We start from the raw sequence: 19,410 nt of genomic DNA, 5'->3' as shown, positions 1-19,410 counted from the left end.
ACATATGAGTCTTGGTTGTATAGTAACATATGAGTCTTGTTGTATAGCAAGATATGAGTCTTGGTTGTATAGGAACCTATGAGTCTTGTTGTATAGTAACATATGAGTCTTGGTTGTAGAGAAACATATGAGTCTTGGTTGTATAGTAACATATGAGTCTTGTTGTATAGTAAGATATGAGTCTTGGTTGTATAGTAACATATGAGTCTTGGTTGTATCGTAACATATGAGTCTTGGTTGTATAGTAACATATGGATCTTGGTTGTATAGTAACATATGAGTCTTGGTTGTATAGTAACATATGAGTCTTGGTTGTATAGTAACATATGAGTCTTGTTGTATAGTAACATATGAGTCTTGGTTGTATAGTAACATATGAGTCTTGGTTGTAGAGTAACATATGAGTCTTGGTTGTATAGTAACATATGAGTCTTGGTTGTATAGAAAGATATGAGTCTTGGTTGTATAGTAACATATGAGTATTGGTCGTATAGTAACATATGAGTCTTGGTTGTATAGTAACATATGAGTCTTGGTTGTATAGTAACATATGGATCTTGGTTGTATAGTAACATATGAGTATTGGTTGTATAGTAACATATGAGTCTTGGTTGTATAATAACATTTGAGTCTTGGTTGCATAGTAACATATGAGTCTTGGTTGTATAGTAACATGTGGATCTTGGTTGTATAGTAACATATGAGTCTTGGTTGTATAGAAACATATGAGTCTTGGTTGTATAGTAACATATGAGTCTTAGTTGTATAGTAACATATGAGTCTTGGTTGTATAGTAACATATGAGTCTTGGTTGTACAGTAACATATGAGTCTTGGTTGTATAGTAACATATGAGTCTTGGTTGTATAGTAACATATGAGTCTTGGTTGTACAGTAACATATGAGTCTTGGTTGTACAGTAACATATGAGTCTTGGTTGTATAGTAACATATGAGTCTTGGTTGTATAGTAACATATGAGTCTTGGTTGTATAGTAACATATGAGTCTTGGTTGTATAGTAAGATATGGATCTTGGTTGTATAGTAACATATGAGTCTTGGTTGTATAGTAACATATGAGTCTTGGTTGTACAGTAACATATGAGTCTTGGTTGTATAGTAACAAATGGGTCTTGTTGTATAGTAACATATGAGTCTTGTTGTATAGTAAGATATGAGTCTTGGTTGTATAGTAACATATGAGTCTTGTTGTATAGTAACATATGGGTCTTGTTGTATAGTAACATATGAGTCTTGGTTGTATAGTAACATGAGTCTTGGTTGTATAGTAACATATGAGTCTTGGTTGTATAGTAACATATGAGTCTTGGTTGTATAGTAACATGAGTCTTGGTTGTATAGTAACATATGAGTCTTGGTTTTATAGTAACATGAGTCTTGGTTGTATAGTAACATGAGTCTTGGTTGTATAGTAACATGAGTCTTGTTGTATAGTAAGATATGAGTCTTGTTGTATAGCAACATATGAGTCTTGGTTGTATAGTAACACATGAGTCTTGGTTGTACAGTAACATATGAGTCTTGGTTGTATAGTATCATATGGGTCTTGTTGTATAGTAACATATGAGTCTTGGTTGTAGAGTAACATATGAGTCTTGGTTATATAGTAACATATGAGTCTTGTTGTATAGTAACATATGAGTCTTGGTTGTATAGTAACATATGGATCTTGGTTGTATAGCAACATATGGATCTTGGTTGTATAGTAACATATGGGTCTTGTATAGTAACATATGCGTCTTGGTTGTAGAGTAAGAGATGAGTCTTGGTTGTATAGTAACATATGAGTCTTGTTGTATAGTAAGATATGAGTCTTGGTTGTATAGTAACATATGAGTCTTGTTGTATAGTAACACATGGGTCTTGTTGTATAGTAACATATGAGTCTTGGCTGTATAGTAACATATGAGTCTTGGTTGTATAGTAACATATGAGTCTTGGTTGTATAGTAACATATGAGTCTTGGTTGTATAGTAACATATGAGTCTTGGTTGTATAGTAACATATGAGTCTTGGTTGTATAGCAACATATGGGTCTTGTTGTATAGCAACATATGAGTCTTGGTTGTAGAGTAAGATATGAGTCTTGGTTGTATAGTAACATGTGAGTCTTGTTGTATAGTAAGATATGAGTCTTGGTTGTATAGTAACATATGAGTCTTGTTGTATAGTAACATATGAGTCTTGGTTGTAGAGTAACATATGAGTCTTGGTTGTATAGTAACATATGAGTCTTGTTGTATAGTAAGATATGAGTCTTGGTTGTATAGCAACATATGAGTCTTGGTTGTATAGTAACATATGGATCTTGGTTGTATAGTAACATATGAGTCTTGGTTGTATAGTAACATATGAGTCTTGGTTGTATAGAAACATATGAGTCTTGTTGTATAGCAACATATGGATCTTGGTTGTATAGTAACATATGAGTCTTGGTTGTATAGTAACATATGAGTCTTGTTGTATAGCAAGATATGAGTCTTGGTTGTATAGGAACATATGAGTCTTGTTGTATAGTAACATATGAGTCTTGGTTGTAGAGAAACATATGAGTCTTGGTTGTATAGTAACATATGAGTCTTGTTGTATAGTAAGATATGAGTCTTGGTTGTATAGTAACATATGAGTCTTGGTTGTATCGTAACATATGAGTCTTGGTTGTATAGTAACATATGGATCTTGGTTGTATAGTAACATATGAGTCTTGGTTGTATAGTAACATATGAGTCTTGGTTGTATAGTAACATATGAGTCTTGTTGTATAGTAACATATGAGTCTTGGTTGTATAGTAACATATGAGTCTTGGTTGTAGAGTAACATATGAGTCTTGGTTGTATAGTAACATATGAGTCTTGGTTGTATAGAAACATATGAGTCTTGGTTGTATAGTAACATATGAGTCTTGGTCGTATAGTAACATATGAGTCTTGGATGTATAGTAACATATGAGTCTTGGTTGTATAGTAACATATGGATCTTGGTTGTATAGTAACATATGAGTATTGGTTGTATAGTAACATATGAGTCTTGGTTGTATAGTAACATTTGAGTCTTGGTTGCATAGTAACATATGAGTCTTGGTTGTATAGTAACATGTGGATCTTGGTTGTATAGTAACATATGAGTCTTGGTTGTATAGAAACATATGAGTCTTGGTTGTATAGTAACATATGAGTCTTAGTTGTATAGTAACATATGAGTCTTGGTTGTATAGTAACATATGAGTCTTGGTTGTACAGTAACATATGAGTCTTGGTTGTATAGTAACATATGAGTCTTGGTTGTATAGTAACATATGAGTCTTGGTTGTACAGTAACATATGAGTCTTGGTTGTACAGTAACACATGAGTCTTGGTTGTATAGTAACATATGAGTCTTGGTTGTATAGTAACATATGAGTCTTGGTTGTATAGTAACATATGAGTCTTGGTTGTATAGTAAGATATGGATCTTTGTTGTATAGTAACATATGAGTCTTGGTTGTATAGTAACATATGAGTCTTGGTTGTATAGTAACATATGAGTCTTGTTGTATAGTAACATATGAGTCTTGGTTGTATGGTAAGATATGGGTCTTGGTTGTAGAGGAACATATGAGTCTTGGTTGTATAGTAACATATGAGTCTTGGTTGTATAGCAACATATGAGTCTTGGTTGTATAGTAACATGTGAGTCTTGGTTGTATAGTAACATATGAGTCTTGGTTGTATAGTAACATATGAGTCTTGTTGTATAGTAACATATGAGTCTTGGTTGTATAGTAACATATGAGTCTTGGTTGTACAGTAACATATGAGTCTTGGTTGTATAGTAACAAATGGGTCTTGTTGTATAGTAACATATGAGTCTTGGTTGTAGAGAAACATATGAGTCTTGGTTGTATAGTAACATATGAGTCTTGTTGTATAGTAAGATATGAGTCTTGGTTGTATAGTAACATATGAGTCTTGGTTGTATCGTAGCATATGAGTCTTGGTTGTATAGTAACATATGGATCTTGGTTGTATAGTAACATATGAGTCTTGGTTGTATAGTAACATATGAGTCTTGGTTGTATAGTAACATATGAGTCTTGTTGTATAGTAACATATGAGTCTTGGTTGTATAGTAACATATGAGTCTTGGTTGTAGAGTAACATATGAGTCTTGGTTGTATAGTAACATATGAGTCTTGGTTTTATAGAAACATATGAGTCTTGGTTGTATAGTAACATATGAGTCTTGGTTGTATAGTAACATATGAGTCTTGGTTGTATAGTAACATATGAGTCTTGGTTGTATAGAAACATATGGATCTTGGTTGTATAGTAACATATGAGTATTGGTTGTATAGTAACATATGAGTCTTGGTTGTATAGTAACATTTGAGTCTTGGTTGCATAGTAACATATGAGTCTTGGTTGTATAGTAACATGTGGATCTTGGTTGTATAGTAACATATGAGTCTTGGTTGTATAGAAACATATGAGTCTTGGTTGTATAGTAACATATGAGTCTTGGTTGTATAGTACCATATGAGTCTTGGTTGTATAGTAACATATGAGTCTTGGTTGTACAGTAACATATGAGTCTTGGTTGTATAGTAACATATGAGTCTTGGTTGTATAGTAACATATGAGTCTTGGTTGTACAGTAACATATGAGTCTTGGTTGTACAGTAACATATGAGTCTTGGTTGTATAGTAACATATGAGTCTTGGTTGTATAGTAACATATGAGTCTTGGTTGTATAGTAACATATGAGTCTTGGTTGTATAGTAAGATATGGATCTTGGTTGTATAGTAACATATGAGTCTTGGTTGTATAGTAACATATGAGTCTTGGTTGTATAGTAACATATGAGTCTTGTTGTATAGTAACATATGAGTCTTGGTTGTATAGTAAGATATGAGTCTTGGTTGTAGAGGAACATATGAGTCTTGGTTGTATAGTAACATATGAGTCTTGGTTGTATAGCAACATATGAGTCTTGGTTGTATAGTAACATGTGAGTCTTGGTTGTATAGTAACATATGAGTCTTGGTTGTATAGTAACATATGAGTCTTGTTGTATAGTAACATATGAGTCTTGGTTGTATAGTAACATATGAGTCTTGGTTGTACAGTAACATATGAGTCTTGGTTGTATAGTAACAAATGGGTCTTGTTGTATAGTAACATATGAGTCTTGGTTGTAGAGTAACATGTGAGTCTTGGTTATATAGTAACATATGAGTCTTGTTGTATAGTAAGATATGGGTCTTGGTTGTATAGTAACATATGGATCTTGGTTGTATAGTAACATATGGGTCTTGGTTGTATAGTAACATATGAAACTTGGTTGTATAGTAACATATGAGTCTTGGTTGTACAGTAACATATGAGTCTTGGTTGTACAGCAACATATGAGTCTTGGTTGTATAGTAACAAATGGTTCTTGGTTGTATAGTAACATATGAGTCTTGGTTGTATAGTAACATATGGATCTTGGTTGTATAGTAACATATGAGTCTTGGTTGTATAGTAACATATGAGTCTTGGTTGTACAGTAACATATGAGTCTTGGTTGTATAGCAACATATGAGTCTTGGTTGTGTAGTAACATATGAGTCTTGGTTGTATAGTAACATATGGATCTTGGTTGTATAGTAACATATGAGTCTTGGTTGTAGAGTAAGATATGAGTCTTGGTTGTATAGTAACATATGAGTCTTGTTGTATAGTAGCATATGAGTCTTGGTTGTATAGTAACATATGAGTCTTGGTTGTACAGTAACATATGAGTCTTGGTTGTATAGTAACAAATGGGTCTTGTTGTATAGTAACATATGAGTCTTGGTTGTAGAGTAACATGTGAGTCTTGGTTATATAGTAACATATGAGTCTTGTTGTATAGTAACATATGGGTCTTGGTTGTATAGTAACATATGAGTCTTGGTTGTAGAGTAACATATGAGTCTTGGTTGTATAGTAACATATGAGTCTTGGTTGTATAGCAACATATGAGTCTTGGTTGTATAGTAACATGTGAGTCTTGGTTGTATAGTAACATATGAGTCTTGGTTGTATAGTAACATATGAGTCTTGGTTGTATAGTAACATATGAGTCTTGGTTGTATAGTAACATATGAGTCTTGGTTGTATAGTAACATATGAGTCTTGGTTGTATAGCAACATATGGGTCTTGTTGTATAGCAACATATGAGTCTTGGTTGTATAGTAAGATATGAGTCTTGGTTGTATAGTAACATATGAGTCTTGTTGTATAGTAAGATATGAGTCTTGGTTGTATAGTAACATATGAGTCTTGTTGTATAGTAACATATGAGTCTTGGTTGTAGAGCAACATATGAGTCTTGGTTGTATAGTAACATATGAGTCTTGTTGTATAGTAAGATATGAGTCTTGGTTGTATAGCAACATATGAGTCTTGGTTGTATAGTAACATATGGATCTTGGTTGTATAGTAACATATGAGTCTTGGTTGTATAGTAACATGTGAGTCTTGGTTGTATAGAAACATATGAGTCTTGGTGTATAGTAACATATGGATCTTGGTTGTATAGTAACATATGAGTCTTGGTTGTATAGTAACATATGAGTCTTGTTGTATAGGAAGATATGAGTCTTGGTTGTATAGTAACATATGAGTCTTGTTGTATAGTAACATATGAGTCTTGGTTGTAGAGAAACATATGAGTCTTGGTTGTATAGTAACATATGAGTCTTGTTGTATAGTAAGATATGAGTCTTGGTTGTATAGTAACATATGAGTCTTGGTTGTATAGTAACATATGAGTCTTGGTTGTATAGTAACATATGAATCTTGGTTGTATAGTAACATATGAGTCTTGGTTGTATAGTAACATATGAGTCTTGGTTGTATAGTAACATATGAGTCTTGTTGTATAGTAACATATGAGTCTTGGTTGTATAGTAACATATGAGTCTTGGTTGTAGAGTAACATATGAGTCTTGGTTGTATAGTAACATATGAGTCTTGGTTGTATAGAAACATATGAGTCTTGGTTGTATAGTAACATATGAGTCTTGGTTGTATAGTAACATATGAGTCTTGGTTGTATAGTAACATATGAGTCTTGGTTGTATAGTAACATATGGATCTTGGTTGTATAGTAACATATGAGTATTGGTTGTATAGTAACATATGAGTCTTGGTTGTATAGTAACATTTGAGTCTTGGTTGCATAGTAACATATGAGTCTTGGTTGTATAGTAACATGTGGATCTTGGTTGTATAGTAACATATGAGTCTTGGTTGTATAGTAACATATGAGTCTTGGTTGTATAGTAACATATGAGTCTTGGTTGTATAGTAACATATGAGTCTTGGTTGTATAGTAACATATGAGTCTTGGTTGTACAGTAACATATGAGTCTTGGTTGTATAGTAACATATGAGTCTTGGTTGTATAGTAACATATGAGTCTTGGTTGTATAGTAACATATGAGTCTTGGTTGTATAGTAAGATATGGATCTTGGTTGTATAGTAACATATGAGTCTTGGTTGTATAGTAACATATGAGTCTTGGTTGTATAGTAACATATGAGTCTTGTTGTATAGTAACATATGAGTCTTGGTTGTATAGTAACATATGAGTCTTGGTTGTATAGTAACATATGAGTCTTGGTTGTATAGTAACATATGAGTCTTGGTTGTATAGCAACATATGAGTCTTGGTTGTATAGTAACATGTGAGTCTTGGTTGTATAGTAACATATGAGTCTTGGTTGTATAGTAACATATGAGTCTTGTTGTATAGTAACATATGAGTCTTGGTTGTATAGTAACATATGAGTCTTGGTTGTACAGTAACATATGAGTCTTGGTTGTATAGTAACAAATGGGTCTTGTTGTATAGTAACATATGAGTCTTGTTGTATAGTAAGATATGAGTCTTGGTTGTATAGTAACATATGAGTCTTGTTGTATAGTAACATATGGGTCTTGTTGTATAGTAACATATGAGTCTTGGTTGTATAGTAACATGAGTCTTGGTTGTATAGTAACATATGAGTCTTGGTTGTATAGTAACATATGAGTCTTGGTTGTATAGTAACATGAGTCTTGGTTGTATAGTAACATATGAGTCTTGGTTTTATAGTAACATGAGTCTTGGTTGTATAGTAACATGAGTCTTGGTTGTATAGTAACATGAGTCTTGTTGTATAGTAAGATATGAGTCTTGTTGTATAGTAACATATGAGTCTTGGTTGTATAGTAACATGAGTCTTGGTTGTATAGTAACATATGAGTCTTGGTTGTATAGTAACATGTGAGTCTTGGTTGTATAGTAACATATGAGTCTTGGTTGTATAGCAACATATGGATCTTGTTGTATAGCAACATATGAGTCTTGGTTGTATAGTAACATATGAGTCTTGGTTGTATAGTAACATATGAGTCTTGTTGTATAGTAAGATATGAGTCTTGGTTGTATAGTAACATATGAGTCTTGTTGTATAGTAACATATGAGTCTTGGTTGTAGAGTAACATATGAGTCTTGGTTGTATAGTAACATATGAGTCTTGTTGTATAGTAAGATATGAGTCTTGGTTGTATAGCAACATATGAGTCTTGGTTGTATAGTAACATATGAGTCTTGTTGTATAGTAACATATGAGTCTTGGTTGTAGAGTAACATATGAGTCTTGGTTGTATAGTAACATATGAGTCTTGTTGTATAGTAAGATATGAGTCTTGGTTGTATAGCAACATATGAGTCTTGGTTGTATAGTAACATATGGATCTTGGTTGTATAGTAACATATGAGTCTTGGTTGTATAGTAACATATGAGTCTTGGTTGTATAGAAACATATGAGTCTTGTTGTATAGTAACATATGGATCTTGGTTGTATAGTAACATATGAGTCTTGGTTGTATAGTAACATATGAGTCTTGTTGTATAGCAAGATATGAGTCTTGGTTGTATAGTAACATATGAGTCTTGTTGTATAGTAACATATGAGTCTTGGTTGTAGAGAAACATATGAGTCTTGGTTGTATAGTAACATATGAGTCTTGTTGTATAGTAAGATATGAGTCTTGGTTGTATAGTAACATATGAGTCTTGGTTGTATAGTAACATATGAGTCTTGGTTGTATAGTAACATATGAGTCTTGGTTGTATAGTAACATATGAGTATTGGTTGTATAGTAACATATGAGTCTTGGTTGTATAGTAACATTTGAGTCTTGGTTGCATAGTAACATATGAGTCTTGGTTGTATAGTAACATGTGGATCTTGGTTGTATAGTAACATATGAGTCTTGGTTGTATAGTAACATATGAGTCTTGGTTGTATAGTAACATATGAGTCTTGGTTGTATAGTAACATATGAGTATTGGTTGTATAGTAACATATGAGTCTTGGTTGTATAGTAACATTTGAGTCTTGGTTGCATAGTAACATATGAGTCTTGGTTGTATAGTAACATGTGGATCTTGGTTGTATAGTAACATATGAGTCTTGGTTGTATAGTAACATATGAGTCTTGGTTGTATAGTAACATATGAGTCTTGGTTGTATAGTAACATATGAGTCTTGGTTGTATAGTAACATATGAGTCTTGGTTGTATAGTAACATATGAGTCTTGGTTGTACAGTAACATATGAGTCTTGGTTGTATAGTAACATATGAGTCTTGGTTGTATAGTAACATATGAGTCTTGGTTGTATAGTAACAAATGGGTCTTGTTGTATAGTAACATATGAGTCTTGGTTGTAGAGTAACATGTGAGTCTTGGTTATATAGTAACATATGAGTCTTGTTGTATAGTAACATATGGGTCTTGGTTGTATAGTAACATATGGATCTTGGTTGTATAGTAACATATGGGTCTTGGTTGTATAGTAACATATGAGACTTGGTTGTATAGTAACATATGAGTCTTGGTTGTACAGTAACATATGAGTCTTGGTTGTACAGCAACATATGAGTCTTGGTTGTATAGTAACAAATGGTTCTTGGTTGTATAGTAACATATGAGTCTTGGTTGTATAGTAACATATGGATCTTGGTTGTATAGTAACATATGAGTCTTGGTTGTATAGTAACATATGAGTCTTGGTTGTACAGTAACATATGAGTCTTGGTTGTATAGTAACATATGAGTCTTGGTTGTGTAGTAACATATGAGTCTTGGTTGTATAGTAACATATGGATCTTGGTTGTATAGTAACATATGAGTCTTGGTTGTAGAGTAAGATATGAGTCTTGGTTGTATAGTAACATATGAGTCTTGTTGTATAGTAACATATGAGTCTTGGTTGTATAGTAACATATGAGTCTTGGTTGTACAGTAACATATGAGTCTTGGTTGTATAGTAACAAATGGGTCTTGTTGTATAGTAACATATGAGTCTTGGTTGTAGAGTAACATGTGAGTCTTGGTTATATAGTAACATATGAGTCTTGTTGTATAGTAACATATGGGTCTTGGGTGTATAGTAACATATGAGTCTTGGTTGTAGAGTAACATATGAGTCTTGGTTGTATAGTAACATATGAGTCTTGGTTGTATAGCAACATATGAGTCTTGGTTGTATAGTAACATGTGAGTCTTGGTTGTATAGTAACATATGAGTCTTGGTTGTATAGTAACATATGAGTCTTGGTTGTATAGTAACATATGAGTCTTGGTTGTATAGTAACATATGAGTCTTGTTGTATAGTAAGATATGAGTCTTGGTTGTATAGTAACATATGAGTCTTGTTGTATAGTAACATATGAGTCTTGGTTGTAGAGTAACATATGAGTCTTGGTTGTATAGTAACATATGAGTCTTGTTGTATAGTAAGATATGAGTCTTGGTTGTATAGCAACATATGAGTCTTGGTTGTATAGTAACATATGGATCTTGGTTGTATAGTAACATATGAGTCTTGGTTGTATAGTAACATATGAGTCTTGGTTGTATAGAAACATATGAGTCTTGTTGTATAGTAACATACGGATCTTGGTTGTATAGTAACATATGAGTCTTGGTTGTATAGTAACATATGAGTCTTGTTGTATAGCAAGATATGAGTCTTGGTTGTATAGTAACATATGAGTCTTGTTGTATAGTAACATATGAGTCTTGGTTGTAGAGAAACATATGAGTCTTGGTTGTATAGTAACATATGAGTCTTGTTGTATAGTAAGATATGAGTCTTGGTTGTATAGTAACATATGAGTCTTGGTTGTATAGTAACATATGAGTCTTGGTTGTATAGTAACATATGGATCTTGGTTGTATAGCAACATATGAGTCTTGGTTGTATAGTAACATATGAGTCTTGGTTGTATAGTAACATATGAGTCTTGTTGTATAGTAACATATGAGTCTTGGTTGTATAGTAACATATGAGTCTTGGTTGTAGAGTAACATATGAGTCTTGGTTGTATAGTAACATATGAGTCTTGGTTGTATACAAACATATGAGTCTTGGTTGTATAGTAACATATGAGTCTTGGTTGTATAGTAACATATGAGTCTTGGTTGTATAGTAACATATGAATCTTGGTTATATAGTAACATATGGATCTTGGTTGTATAGTAACATATGAGTATTGGTTGTATAGTAACATATGAGTCTTGGTTGTATAGTAACATTTGAGTCTTGGTTGCATAGTAAAATATGAGTCTTGGTTGTATAGTAACATGTGGATCTTGGTTGTATAGTAACATATGAGTCTTGGTTGTATAGTAACATATGAGTCTTGGATGTATAGTAACATATGAGTCTTGGTTGTATAGTAACATATGAGTCTTGGTTGTATAGTAACATATGAGTCTTGGTTGTATAGTAACATATGAGTCTTGGTTGTAGAGCAACATATGAGTCTTGGTTGTATAGCAACATATGGGTCTTGTTGTATAGCAACATATGAGTCTTGGTTGTATAGTAACATGTGAGTCTTGGTTGTATAGTAACATATGAGTCTTGGTTGTATAGTAACATATGAGTCTTGGTTGTATAGTAACATGTGAGTCTTGTTGTATAGTAACATATGAGTCTTGGTTGTATAGTAAGATATGAGTCTTGGTTGTAGAGTAACATATGAGTCTTGGTTGTATAGTAACATATGAGTCTTGGTTGTATAGCAACATATGAGTCTTGGTTGTATAGTAACATGTGAGTCTTGGTTGTATAGTAACATATGAGTCTTGGTTGTATAGTAACATGTGAGTCTTGTTGTATAGTAACATATGAGTCTTGGTTGTATAGTAACATATGAGTCTTGGTTGTACAGTAACATATGAGTATTGGTTGTATAGTAACAAATGGGTCTTGTTGTATAGTAACATATGAGTCTTGGTTGTAGAGTAACATGTGAGTCTTGGTTATATAGTAACATATGAGTCTTGTTGTATAGTAACATATGGGTCTTGGTTGTATAGTAACATATGGATCTTGGTTGTATAGTAACATATGGGTCTTGGTTGTATAGTAACATATGAGACTTGGTTGTATAGTAACATATGAGTCTTGGTTGTATACTAACATATGAGTCTTGGTTGTACAGCAACATTTGAGTCTTGGTTGTATAGTAACAAATGGTTCTTGGTTGTATAGTAACATATGAGTCTTGGTTGTATAGTAACATATGGATCTTGGTTGTATAGTAACATATGAGTCTTGGTTGTATAGTAACATATGAGTCTTGGTTGTACAGTAACATATGAGTCTTGGTTGTATAGTAACATATGAGTCTTGGTTGTGTAGTAACATATGAGTCTTGGTTGTGTAGTAACATATGGATCTTGGTTGTATAGTAACATATGAGTCTTGGTTGTAGAGTAAGATATGAGTCTTGGTTGTATAGTAACATATGAGTCTTGTTGTATAGTAACATATGAGTCTTGGTTGTGTAGTAACATATGAGTCTTGGTTGTGTAGTAACATATGAGTCTTGGTTGTACAGTAACATATGAGTCTTGGTTGTATAGTAACAAATGGGTCTTGTTGTATAGTAACATGTGAGTCTTGGTTATATAGTAACATGTGAGTCTTGTTGTATAGTAACATATGGGTCTTGGTTGTATAGTAACATATGGATCTTGGTTGTATAGTAACATATGAGTCTTGGTTGTATAGTAACATATGAGTCTTGGTTGTATAGCAACATATGAGTCTTGTTGTATAGTAACATATGAGTCTTGGTTGTAGAGAAACATATGAGTCTTGGTTGTATAGTAACATATGAGTCTTGTTGTATAGTAAGATATGAGTCTTGGTTGTATAGTAACATGAGTCTTGGTTGTATAGTAACATGAGTCTTGTTGTATAGTAAGATATGAGTCTTGTTGTATAGCAACATATGAGTCTTGGTTGTATAGTAACATATGAGTCTTGGTTGTGCAGTAACATATGAGTCTTGGTTGTATAGTAACATATGGGTCTTGTTGTATAGTAACATATGAGTCTTGGTTGTAGAGTAACATATGAGTCTTGGCTATATAGTAACACATGAGTCTTGTTGTATAGTAACATATGAGTCTTGGTTGTATAGTAACATTTGGATCTTGGTTGTATAGCAACATTTGGATCTTGGTTGTATAGTAACACATGAGTCTTGGTTGTATAGCAACATATGAGTCTTGGTTGTGTAGTAACATATGAGTCTTGGTTGTATAGTAACATATGGATCTTGGTTGTATAGTAACATATGAGTCTTGGTTGTAGAGTAAGATATGAGTCTTGGTTGTATAGTAACATATGAGTCTTGTTGTATAGTAACATATGAGTCTTGGTTGTATAGTAACATATGAGTCTTGGTTGTATAGCAACATATGAGTCTTGGTTGTATAGTAACATGTGAGTCTTGGTTGTATAGTAACATATGAGTCTTGGTTGTATAGTAACATGTGAGTCTTGTTGTATAGTAACATATGAGTCTTGGTTGTATAGTAACATATGAGTCTTGGTTGTACAGTAACATATGAGTATTGGTTGTATAGTAACAAATGGGTCTTGTTGTATAGTAACATATGAGTCTTGGTTGTAGAGTAACATGTGAGTCTTGGTTATATAGTAACATATGAGTCTTGTTGTATAGTAACATATGGGTCTTGGTTGTATAGTAACATATGGATCTTGGTTGTATAGTAACATATGGGTCTTGGTTGTATAGTAACATATGAGACTTGGTTGTATAGTAACATATGAGTCTTGGTTGTATACTAACATATGAGTCTTGGTTGTACAGCAACATTTGAGTCTTGGTTGTATAGTAACAAATGGTTCTTGGTTGTATAGTAACATATGAGTCTTGGTTGTATAGTAACATATGGATCTTGGTTGTATAGTAACATATGAGTCTTGGTTGTATAGTAACATATGAGTCTTGGTTGTACAGTAACATATGAGTCTTGGTTGTATAGTAACATATGAGTCTTGGTTGTGTAGTAACATATGAGTCTTGGTTGTGTAGTAACATATGGATCTTGGTTGTATAGTAACATATGAGTCTTGGTTGTAGAGTAAGATATGAGTCTTGGTTGTATAGTAACATATGAGTCTTGTTGTATAGTAACATATGAGTCTTGGTTGTGTAGTAACATATGAGTCTTGGTTGTGTAGTAACATATGAGTCTTGGTTGTAGAGTAACATGTGAGTCTTGGTTATATAGTAACATATGAGTCTTGTTGTATAGTAGCATATGGGTCTTGGTTGTATAGTAACATATGGATCTTGGTTGTATAGTAACATATGGGTCTTGGTTGTATAGTAACATATGAGACTTGGTTGTATAGTAACATATGAGTCTTGGTTGTATACTAACATATGAGTCTTGGTTGTACAGCAACATTTGAGTCTTGGTTGTATAGTAACAAATGGTTCTTGGTTGTATAGTAACATATGAGTCTTGGTTGTATAGTAACATATGGATCTTGGTTGTATAGTAACATATGAGTCTTGGTTGTATAGTAACATATGAGTCTTGGTTGTACAGTAACATATGAGTCTTGGTTGTATAGTAACATATGAGTCTTGGTTGTGTAGTAACATATGAGTCTTGGTTGTGTAGTAACATATGGATCTTGGTTGTATAGTAACATATGAGTCTTGGTTGTAGAGTAAGATATGAGTCTTGGTTGTATAGTAACATATGAGTCTTGTTGTATAGTAACATATGAGTCTTGGTTGTGTAGTAACATATGAGTCTTGGTTGTGTAGTAACATATGAGTCTTGGTTGTACAGTAACATATGAGTCTTGGTTGTATAGTAACAAATGGGTCTTGTTGTATAGTAACATGTGAGTCTTGGTTGTATAGTAACATATGAGTCTTGGTTGTATAGTAACAAATGGGTCTTGTTGTATAGTAACATGTGAGTCTTGGTTGTAGAGTAACATATGAGTCTTGGTTGTATAGTAACATATGAGTCTTGGTTGTATACAAACATATGAGTCTTGGTTGTATAGTAACATATGAGTCTTGGTTGTATAGTAACATATGAGTCTTGGTTGTATAGTAACATATGAGTCTTGGTTATATAGTAACATATGGATCTTGGTTGTATTGTAACATATGAGTATTGGTTGTATAGTAACATATGAGTCTTGGTTGTATAGTAACATTTGAGTCTTGGTTGCATAGTAAAATATGAGTCTTGGTTGTATAGTAACATGTGGATCTTGGTTGTATAGTAACATATGAGTCTTGGTTGTATAGTAACATATGAGTCTTGGTTGTATAGTAACATATGAGTCTTGGTTGTATAGCAACATATGAGTCTTGGTTGTATAGTAACATATGAGTCTTGGTTGTATAGTAACATATGAGTCTTGGTTGTATAGTAACATATGAGTCTTGGTTGTATAGCAACATATGGGTCTTGTTGTATAGCAACATATGAGTCTTGGTTGTATAGTAACATGTGAGTCTTGGTTGTATAGTAACATATGAGTCTTGGTTGTATAGTAACATATGAGTCTTGGTTGTATAGTAACATGTGAGTCTTGTTGTATAGTAACATATGAGTCTTGGTTGTATAGTAAGATATGAGTCTTGGTTGTAGAGTAACATATGAGTCTTGGTTGTATAGTAACATATGAGTCTTGGTTGTATAGCAACATATGAGTCTTGGTTGTATAGTAACATGTGAGTCTTGGTTGTATAGTAACATATGAGTCTTGGTTGTATAGTAACATGTGAGTCTTGTTGTATAGTAACATATGAGTCTTGGTTGTATAGTAACATATGAGTCTTGGTTGTACAGTAACATATGAGTATTGGTTGTATAGTAACAAATGGGTCTTGTTGTATAGTAACATATGAGTCTTGGTTGTAGAGTAACATGTGAGTCTTGGTTATATAGTAACATATGAGTCTTGTTGTATAGTAACATATGGGTCTTGGTTGTATAGTAACATATGGATCTTGGTTGTATAGTAACATATGGGTCTTGGTTGTATAGTAACATATGAGACTTGGTTGTATAGTAACATATGAGTCTTGGTTGTATACTAACATATGAGTCTTGGTTGTACAGCAACATTTGAGTCTTGGTTGTATAGTAACAAATGGTTCTTGGTTGTATAGTAACATATGAGTCTTGGTTGTATAGTAACATATGGATCTTGGTTGTATAGTAACATATGAGTCTTGGTTGTATAGTAACATATGAGTCTTGGTTGTACAGTAACATATGAGTCTTGGTTGTATAGTAACATATGAGTCTTGGTTGTGTAGTAACATATGAGTCTTGGTTGTGTAGTAACATATGGATCTTGGTTGTATAGTAACATATGAGTCTTGGTTGTAGAGTAAGATATGAGTCTTGGTTGTATAGTAACATATGAGTCTTGTTGTATAGTAACATATGAGTCTTGGTTGTGTAGTAACATATGAGTCTTGGTTGTGTAGTAACATATGAGTCTTGGTTGTACAGTAACATATGAGTCTTGGTTGTATAGTAACAAATGGGTCTTGTTGTATAGTAACATGTGAGTCTTGGTTATATAGTAACATGTGAGTCTTGTTGTATAGTAACATATGGGTCTTGGTTGTATAGTAACATATGGATCTTGGTTGTATAGTAACATATGAGTCTTGGTTGTATAGTAACATATGAGTCTTGGTTGTATAGCAACATATGAGTCTTGTTGTATAGTAACATATGAGTCTTGGTTGTAGAGAAACATATGAGTCTTGGTTGTATAGTAACATATGAGTCTTGTTGTATAGTAAGATATGAGTCTTGGTTGTATAGTAACATGAGTCTTGGTTGTATAGTAACATGAGTCTTGTTGTATAGTAAGATATGAGTCTTGTTGTATAGCAACATATGAGTCTTGGTTGTATAGTAACATATGAGTCTTGGTTGTGCAGTAACATATGAGTCTTGGTTGTATAGTAACATATGGGTCTTGTTGTATAGTAACATATGAGTCTTGGTTGTAGAGTAACATATGAGTCTTGGCTATATAGTAACACATGAGTCTTGTTGTATAGTAACATATGAGTCTTGGTTGTATAGTAACATATGGATCTTGGTTGTATAGCAACATTTGGATCTTGGTTGTATAGTAACACATGAGTCTTGGTTGTATAGCAACATATGAGTCTTGGTTGTGTAGTAACATATGAGTCTTGGTTGTATAGTAACATATGGATCTTGGTTGTATAGTAACATATGAGTCTTGGTTGTAGAGTAAGATATGAGTCTTGGTTGTATAGTAACATATGAGTCTTGTTGTATAGTAACATATGAGTCTTGGTTGTATAGTAACATATGAGTCTTGGTTGTATAGCAACATATGAGTCTTGGTTGTATAGTAACATGTGAGTCTTGGTTGTATAGTAACATATGAGTCTTGGTTGTATAGTAACATGTGAGTCTTGTTGTATAGTAACATATGAGTCTTGGTTGTATAGTAACATATGAGTCTTGGTTGTACAGTAACATATGAGTATTGGTTGTATAGTAACAAATGGGTCTTGTTGTATAGTAACATATGAGTCTTGGTTGTAGAGTAACATGTGAGTCTTGGTTATATAGTAACATATGAGTCTTGTTGTATAGTAACATATGGGTCTTGGTTGTATAGTAACATATGGATCTTGGTTGTATAGTAACATATGGGTCTTGGTTGTATAGTAACATATGAGACTTGGTTGTATAGTAACATATGAGTCTTGGTTGTATACTAACATATGAGTCTTGGTTGTACAGCAACATTTGAGTCTTGGTTGTATAGTAACAAATGGTTCTTGGTTGTATAGTAACATATGAGTCTTGGTTGTATAGTAACATATGGATCTTGGTTGTATAGTAACATATGAGTCTTGGTTGTATAGTAACATATGAGTCTTGGTTGTACAGTAACATATGAGTCTTGGTTGTATAGTAACATATGAGTCTTGGTTGTGTAGTAACATATGAGTCTTGGTTGTGTAGTAACATATGGATCTTGGTTGTATAGTAACATATGAGTCTTGGTTGTAGAGTAAGATATGAGTCTTGGTTGTATAGTAACATATGAGTCTTGTTGTATAGTAACATATGAGTCTTGGTTGTGTAGTAACATATGAGTCTTGGTTGTGTAGTAACATATGAGTCTTGGTTGTACAGTAACATATGAGTCTTGGTTGTATAGTAACAAATGGGTCTTGTTGTATAGTAACATGTGAGTCTTGGTTATATAGTAACATGTGAGTCTTGTTGTATAGTAACATATGGGTCTTGGTTGTATAGTAACATATGGATCTTGGTTGTATAGTAACATATGAGTCTTGGTTGTATAGTAACATATGAGTCTTGGTTGTATAGTAACATATGAGTCTTGTTGTATAGTAACATATGAGTCTTGGTTGTAGAGAAACATATGAGTCTTGGTTGTATAGTAACATATGAGTCTTGTTGTATAGTAAGATATGAGTCTTGGTTGTATAGTAACATGAGTCTTGGTTGTATAGTAACATGAGTCTTGTTGTGTAGTAAGATATGAGTCTTGTTGTATAGCAACATATGAGTCTTGGTTGTATAGTAACATATGAGTCTTGGTTGTGCAGTAACATATGAGTCTTGGTTGTATAGTAACATATGGGTCTTGTTGTATAGTAACATATGAGTCTTGGTTGTAGAGTAACATATGAGTCTTGGCTATATAGTAACATATGAGTCTTGTTGTATAGTAACATATGAGTCTTGGTTGTATAGTAACATATGGATCTTGGTTGTATAGCAACATTTGGATCTTGGTTGTATAGTAACACATGAGTCTTGGTTGTATAGCAACATATGAGTCTTGGTTGTGTAGTAACATATGAGTCTTGGTTGTATAGTAACATATGGATCTTGGTTGTATAGTAACATATGAGTCTTGGTTGTAGAGTAAGATATGAGTCTTGGTTGTATAGTAACATATGAGTCTTGTTGTATAGTA

Source organism: Haliotis asinina, chromosome 4, assembly GCF_037392515.1.
Source record: "Haliotis asinina isolate JCU_RB_2024 chromosome 4, JCU_Hal_asi_v2, whole genome shotgun sequence".
Classification (NCBI taxonomy): domain Eukaryota; kingdom Metazoa; phylum Mollusca; class Gastropoda; order Lepetellida; family Haliotidae; genus Haliotis; species Haliotis asinina.
This window is presented reverse-complemented; position numbering follows the sequence as displayed.